General features: G+C 36.5%; 1 pseudogene; it reads left to right on the forward strand.

Annotated features, from left to right (window-relative positions):
* Positions 1-3,958: 3,958 nt before the first annotated feature.
* LOC132063622 (putative calcium-transporting ATPase 13, plasma membrane-type) lies at positions 3,959-7,633 on the forward strand (annotated as a pseudogene).

Genomic DNA, 7,633 nt, shown 5'->3' on the forward strand with positions numbered 1-7,633 from the left:
TCATCGGCATTGTTTTCTTCTTGTTCTTCATCTTCCTCTTCTTTTTCTTCTTCAACACCATCATCAACAGTTTCTTCTTCCTGAACATCACCATTCTTTTCTTTTTCTACGCGTTTATTAGAATGCTTTTTTTGTTTATTCATGTAATTACGCAACACAAAGTCTTCTTCTTCTTCCTCCTCCACTCTCAACCTCCTTTTCGACTCATTTATTAGAATGTTATTTTTATCCATGTAATTGACTCCATCACCGATTTAACTTTCCCAACATATATTTTACTTGTTGATTCATCTTTCTCGATTTTTTTTTAACACATTTTTCGTCCTATCCATGAATATAATGAAAATTCGAACCCTAAGATACAAACTGTGAACAAAAATAGGAAATATTACAAACCGATATTCCAAAAATAAATTTTTAAAAAAAGGATAAAATTAGGGTTCCATGCCTATATCTTCAAGGTAGAGAAAATCCTAAAATCGTAGTTTTCAAGGAGGTTGAAGAAGGGGATATTCAAGAACTTAGAATTACTGCTAATGTGGATTAGGATTTCCTCAAGTTTTTGTAGTTTCGAGAAACTGGAAGATCAACAATGGGTATGGGGGGAAGATGACGGTGATGATGATCACAATTGGAGCCTAAATTGTAAGTTTTTTGTTAGTTTAAAACTAAATCCCGAAGTTTTTAAAAATACACAAAGGCCTCCGTGTGTTTGCTAATCATGTGATTAGTAATTTCTGGACCAAAAATAAATGAAACAGAAAATGGGGGCCCTGCCACTTAGAAAAAATGTTTTGGGGTCCTGCCACCTAAATCTTCCCAGTAATAATAATGTAATTAAGAAAGGGACATATACTTTTCTTCAGATAACTGATGACGTCCAACAATACTAAAGGATGTTTTTCCAACGAGCAACAAGATACAGACTGCAAAGGCCTCATTTATACTATACATATAACTTAGGAATTTTTAAATATTTTTTACGATCCACTTCGAAATAATATCAGCGGGAAAATACATAAACACCCCCCAACGTATACTCGAATTAATTATGATGCACCCAACCTTTGCGGGCGATCTATTACCCCCCTAGCCTTATTTTTCTGTATTTTTGTACCCCTTTTTGGCTGACGTGGCACTATCAAAATTTGATCCCCAGTTGCACAGTGGAGAGTGTTGCACACTCTCCGCCACATCGGTGCCACGTCGGTGCCACGTTGGCGCTACGTAAAAAATCTTCTAAATTTAATTTTGAATTTTAATTCTTAATAAATAATTATTCCTTACAATAATTAATAAATTTGTAAGATCTTTTATTTTTAAGATAAAAGGAAATTTATATGGGTCCCACTTTAACTTTCAACTTTTCTACTCTTTCTTCATTATTTCTTCTCATCAATGGCACAGAACTGCCATGGACACACACAATCTACCACTCTTTTCCCTTATAGGTTTTCTTTACCCTTTTTCTTATTTTCCCCTATTCTTTCTCAAACTTTATTCTCTCTTTCCTCTTTAGCGTCACCAACACATCAATTTGCATAATTTCAGCGCAGACCATTATTTTCGACGAGGACCATTGTTTCCGACGAGATTCCATTTTTTTCGGCGAACTTTCATTTTTTCTGATCAATCTTGAATCATGTTCATATCTCTCATCCTAACCTTGTTTGTATTGATATTTCTATGAAAATTATAAATTCAACTGATCAAAAATTTCAAGATCCACTTCCATAAAACTTCTATTTCTCCCTGAAATTATAGTATCACCAAATAACGCCGATGTCAAACGAGCAAAGAAGATCAAAATCCGCGTCGGAGCTCACGGCAGTGGTGGAAGTGGGATGAGCTCGTGATAGCTTTTTAGGGAGATGCGGAGGCTTTTGTTTGGTTTTTCTTTAGAGAAAAATATGGTAGAGATGAGAAAAAATGAAGAAGAAAGAGAGGGCGTGGGGTGGGAGTAGGGGTGGCGCTTCTATTATTCTGAATTTTGTAATTAAATAAAGGAAAAAAAGAATAAATTTAACAAAAATGCGCCTCAATTTTTTTTGGTGCCACGTCAGCCAAAAAAGGTACAAAAATACAGAAAAATAAGGCCAGGCGAGTAATAGGTCCCCCACAAAGGTTGGGTGCGTCATAATTAATCCGAAAGATACGTTGAGGGGGGGGGGGGGGGCGGAGGGCGGTGTTTTTGTATTTTCCCTAATATCAGCTATGTTTAGTTTGATAAAAACTTTCAAATTACGTAAGCACTTGTACTATATATGTTTTCTTGTCAAATATTCGAAAACGAAAAAGAAAAAATTAAAGAGATAAAAAGAAAAGTGGAAAAAATGAAGAAAGAGCAAAGTTAGATGCAGGTCCAATTTGTCATTGCTTGACTTAGACGTTTTCTAAGAATCACTCTTTTTACTTTGAATTTAAGATATATACATAGTCAATATAAAAATATTTTTTATACTATAGTTCATTATAAGTCTTTATAAAAATTGATTTTAAGTAATCTTAAAAGTAATGGAAGAAAGGGACATACACTTTTCTTGTTTAACAAAACAATACGTTTTTCCAAAGAGCTAAAGCTAACCTATTTATATTTTACGTGCGACTCAAGACTTTTACCAAGCCAATTCAATATATGATGAGTAAATTCACAAAGAAGCTAGCAAAACAATCTTTTATCAATTAAAATATGAATTAAATTCATCATTACAACGATCATCGGCGAATTTTCATTTCATGAAGTTTGTACGTAATAGTTGGTTCACCAGCAATAATATCAAATACTTTTTCTTTTTTACATGAGGCAACAAAGTATTAGAGTCACTCATCAATTCATCATTCATTCACTTCGCAATTCAATCCTGATCAACTTAGACGAGTTGAGCGCAAACTGATCCAAGCAACATAATTATCCTAAAGAAAAGTGCAACATGTTTTTTAAAAACTAATTATTTCTATCAAAGAATTTGGATAATAACTTGAACAAGCATCGTTCCTTTGGCTTTTCGAAGCATGAGTTTCCGAAAACACCTTTGTAAGGTTTTCTGCGAAAATCTACGTTTGATTTGTTTCTTGTCTTTACGGAACATTTTGCTTTGAGTTCTCGTAACAATTATGCCATTTATTTATTGAACCAACAAACTTTGATTCTAGTTTTGGAAAAGGTTGTAGAAAACTGCATCAGAGACACAAGTATACCTAGAAAAAGCTACGGGAAAAAGGAAAGAAATAATAAAAAATAAGACATGCAGAGCATCCTTAACATGCATTTTCAAACGCATTGCAGAAACCAAAGTCTTTTGCTGTAACTCTTTTGCCTTTTAGGGAAAATTTTCGGTAGCAGTTGAAGTTATCTGCATCCAAGGTCTATAGAGGGCATCTAGGATTTGAAGTTTGTGAGTTCTTATAGCCACTTCAGATTAGCATACAATAAGAACTGAGTTTACAATAAAATATTTATAGATATTTACAGGTTTCTTATTATATATACACGGTATGCACAAAAGCTACTGAGCTCGTGTGAACCCGTAAGACATACTCTATATTTGCCACTGAGGCGTAAATAATACTAACATAATTGAGTCACTTATTAAGTAATTAAAAGTAAATTCTTGATAAACATTAATCTTATAAAAGACAGTAAACTACTATCAGATGTTAAAGCTCCACATATAGGGCAACAAAAAACATTGTCAATTTATATATAACTTTAATTAATCCTTGAGTAAAATCCCAATGACGAGATAATCTTTAAAACTTACACTCTATTTATATCAACCATAAAATTACTGTAATATCTTGACTTTGATATCCTTGTTCGAGGTGCATCTTTTCTTAAAAGTGATGCTTCCTTTCATGAAACGCAATCAATGGGGCACCACCAAACTATTGCATGGAAAATGTAACTGAACTTCTTCACATTTTCCTTGGTACTTATCTCGCGCATAGATTTTAGGAATACCGCGTCTCACGTCATAAATACGAGCAAATTCATTAAAAAGAGTTGGAACGAGTTGAGCATCTGGAAATTGCATGGAACTTTCTTCTCCTACGTTATTTATGTTACAACTTCACACACTGAAGGCAAGTACCTGCAGTAAAAAAAGCAAACATATATCTTTTTGTGCAAAGAATCCTAATGTCTATACAGTCATCCAAATACAGTGATACCATCATGTTTTTAAGCAATGACAGGGACATCTCCCCGGGAAAATTTAAACCTCAGAAGAGGTTGCAGTTAGTTTTTAGAGCCATATATTTTGTGTGTTTCTTGACCAAGAAAAAGATTGCTAGAAACACACTAGTCCTTTCTCAGTTGTTGCGCAATCCATCCTACGTTATCAACATTGAAAGCATCACTGATCATGAGAAAGAACTCTTTCATGGCATCAACAAAGAAGCACTTGCCAAATTGGTCACAGAGAGAGACTTCAATGGCTTCGTTCAATTTGGAGGAGCGCGACGAATCGTAGAAATTCTTGGATCAGACCTGAAAGCCGGTTTAACAATGCATGAGAATGAACTAAAACAAAGAAAGGAAACTTTTGGTTCCAACATTTACGACAAACCACCAGCCAAGAGTTTCTTGAGTTTTGTAGTTGATGCTTTCAAAGACACCACCATTATCATCCTTCTGGTATGTGCCGTTTTCTCCCTTGGCTTTGGGATTAAACAGCATGGGCCTAAGGAAGGATGGTATGATGGCGGGAGTATCATCGTTGCAGTTGTTCTTGTCCTTGCAGTCTCATCTGTCAGTAACTTCAAACAAAGCAGACAGTTTCTGAAGCTTTCAGATGATAGGAAGGATATCAAAGTCGAGGTAGTGAGAGACGGACGTAGACAGGAAGTATCAATCTTTGATATTGTTGTTGGTGATGTTGTCTGCCTCAAAATTGGCGATCAGATATCAGCAGATGGACTCTTTTTGGATGGCCACTCGCTGCAAGTAGATGAGTCCAGCATGACAGGTGAATATAGACGGACAAAATCCAACTGAAAATGACATTTTCAGTATAAACAATAGACATAAATGTGAAAACCCTAAAATAGTAGTATAAATATTAAGCTTTGAACCTATATTCTAACTCAGAACTTTGAACTCATTAAATTTATATTTGGATCTATTTCTGCAGGTGAAAGTGATCACGTTCAAATCAACGAGACACAAAACCCATTTTTGGTATGCGGAACAAAAGTAATGGACGGATATGGACACATGCTTGTCACATCAGTAGGGAAGAATAATGCATGGGGTCAGATGATGTGCACAATAACAGATGACAAGAATGAGCAAACGCCACTGCAACATCGGTTAAATAAGCTTACTAAATATATAGGGAACGTTGGTCTGTTGGTGGCTTTTCTTGTTCTAATCACCTTAATGATCCGTTACTTCACGGGACATTCTGAAAATGACAGTGGTCAGAAGGAGTTCGTAGGAAGCAAAACCAAAGCAGATGATATAATGAATTCCTTGATTCGTATAATTGCTGCAGCAGTAACCATCATAGTGGTTGCAATTCCAGAAGGTTTGCCATTGGCTGTCACACTAACCTTGGCATATTCTATGAGAAGAATGATGCTTGATAATGCAATGGTCCGTAAGCTATCTGCATGTGAGACAATGGGATCAGCAACTACCATATGCACAGACAAAACTGGCACTCTCACCTTAAACCAGATGCAGGTAATATAACTAGGTTCAACCGAACTTATTAATGCCAATACGGAGCATATATATATATATATATATATGCGTTGAAAATGAGTAAACTTTCAACAAATATTAAATTTTAAACCCATAAGTTTAAATTGCAATGAATTTAACAGTAAGAGCTTAAATGCTAAACTGATCAAATTTAAATTATGACTTCGCCTTTGCAGGTAACTGAATTTTGGTTAGGAACAGAAATGATTACAACGAAGACATCACAGATAGCACCTGAAGTTCTTGAATTGCTACAAGAGGCTGCTGGCTTGAATACTACTGGTGATGTTTATACAACACCTTCTGGTCCTCCAGAGATCTCTGGTGGCCCAACTGAGAAAGCGATTCTATCTTGGGCCATGACCAGTTTACTAGTCAACTTTGATGAATTAAAGCAAGAGTATCAGATCCTCCACGTTGAAGTTTTCAATTCACAAAAGAAAAGAAGTGGGGTAATGGTGGCAAAAAAGAGTACAGGAAAAGTTCATGCACATTGGAAAGGTGCTGCTGAGATGATTCTAGCTATGTGCTCCACTTATTATGTCAAAAGTGGAATAGTTTCACCAATAGATCATGAAGAAAGAAAAGAACTTGAGTTGAAAATTAAATATATGGCAAGCAAGAGCTTGCGATGTATTGCATTTGCTTACAAAGAAAGCAATGCAGAAAGTCAAATTCTTGAAGAAACTGAACTAACCTTACTGGGTCTGGTGGGTCTAAAGGACCCATGTCGGCCTGGTGTTAAAGAGGCAGTAGAATCTTGCCGGGCTGCTGGAGTTAGCATCAAAATGATTACTGGGGACAATGTGTTTACAGCCAAAGCAATAGCTTTTGAATGTGGAATACTCCAACCAGGTGAAGACATGAATATTGCAGTTATTGAAGGACCGGCATTCAGGAATTATTCACAAGAAGAGAGAATGGAGATTGTTGAAAAAATACGAGTGATGGCAAGGTCTTCACCGTTTGACAAGCTTTTGATGGTTGAATGCTTGAAGCAGAAAGGCCACGTTGTAGCAGTAACAGGCGATGGAACAAATGATGCTCCTGCACTAAAAGCAGCAGATGTTGGACTTTCCATGGGGATCCAAGGCACAGAAGTCGCAAAGGAGAGCTCCGATATAGTTATCTTGGACGACAATTTCAATACAGTGGTCACGGTCTTGAAGTGGGGTAGGTGCGTGTATAACAACATTCAAAAGTTTATTCAGTTTCAGCTCACAGTAAATGTTGCTGCCCTTGTTATCAACTTTGTCGCTGCTGCTTCATCTGGAGAAGTACCACTGACAGCAGTCCAACTTCTGTGGGTGAATCTCATAATGGATACTCTGGGCGCCTTAGCTTTGGCAACTGAGCGACCCAGTAGTGATCTAATGAACAAGAAACCAGTTGGACGAACTGAACCTCTGATAACTGGTGTGATGTGGAGGAATCTCCTTGCTCAAGCCTTGTACCAAGTAACAGTGCTATTGATCCTGCAGTTCAAAGGAAGTGCCATCTTTCATGTGAATAAGAAGGTAAAAGACACCTTGATCTTCAATACTTTCGTCCTCTGTCAAGTCTTCAATGAGTTCAATGCAAGGAACTTGGAGAAGCAAACATATTCCATGGAATACTGAAGAACAGACTGTTTGTTGGGATAGTGGGAATGACAATATTTCTCCAGGTAATTATGGTTGAATTCCTGAGGAGGTTTGCTGATACTGAAAGGCTGAACTGGACGCAATGGGCTGCATGCATCGGGATTTCGTCATTGTCATGGCCTATTGGTTGGATTATAAAGTGTGTTCCTGTATCCAAAACAAATGAAAACTTCAACACCTAAAGCAGCAGCAAAAGACGGATAAGTAGCGCCTTCTTTTTTTTTCTGGTCCAATCTTCACATTATAATAAGTTAAATACCTTGTCCTCTTTTTTGTTTTTTAA

Source organism: Lycium ferocissimum, chromosome 7, assembly GCF_029784015.1.
Source record: "Lycium ferocissimum isolate CSIRO_LF1 chromosome 7, AGI_CSIRO_Lferr_CH_V1, whole genome shotgun sequence".
Taxonomy (NCBI): domain Eukaryota; kingdom Viridiplantae; phylum Streptophyta; class Magnoliopsida; order Solanales; family Solanaceae; genus Lycium; species Lycium ferocissimum.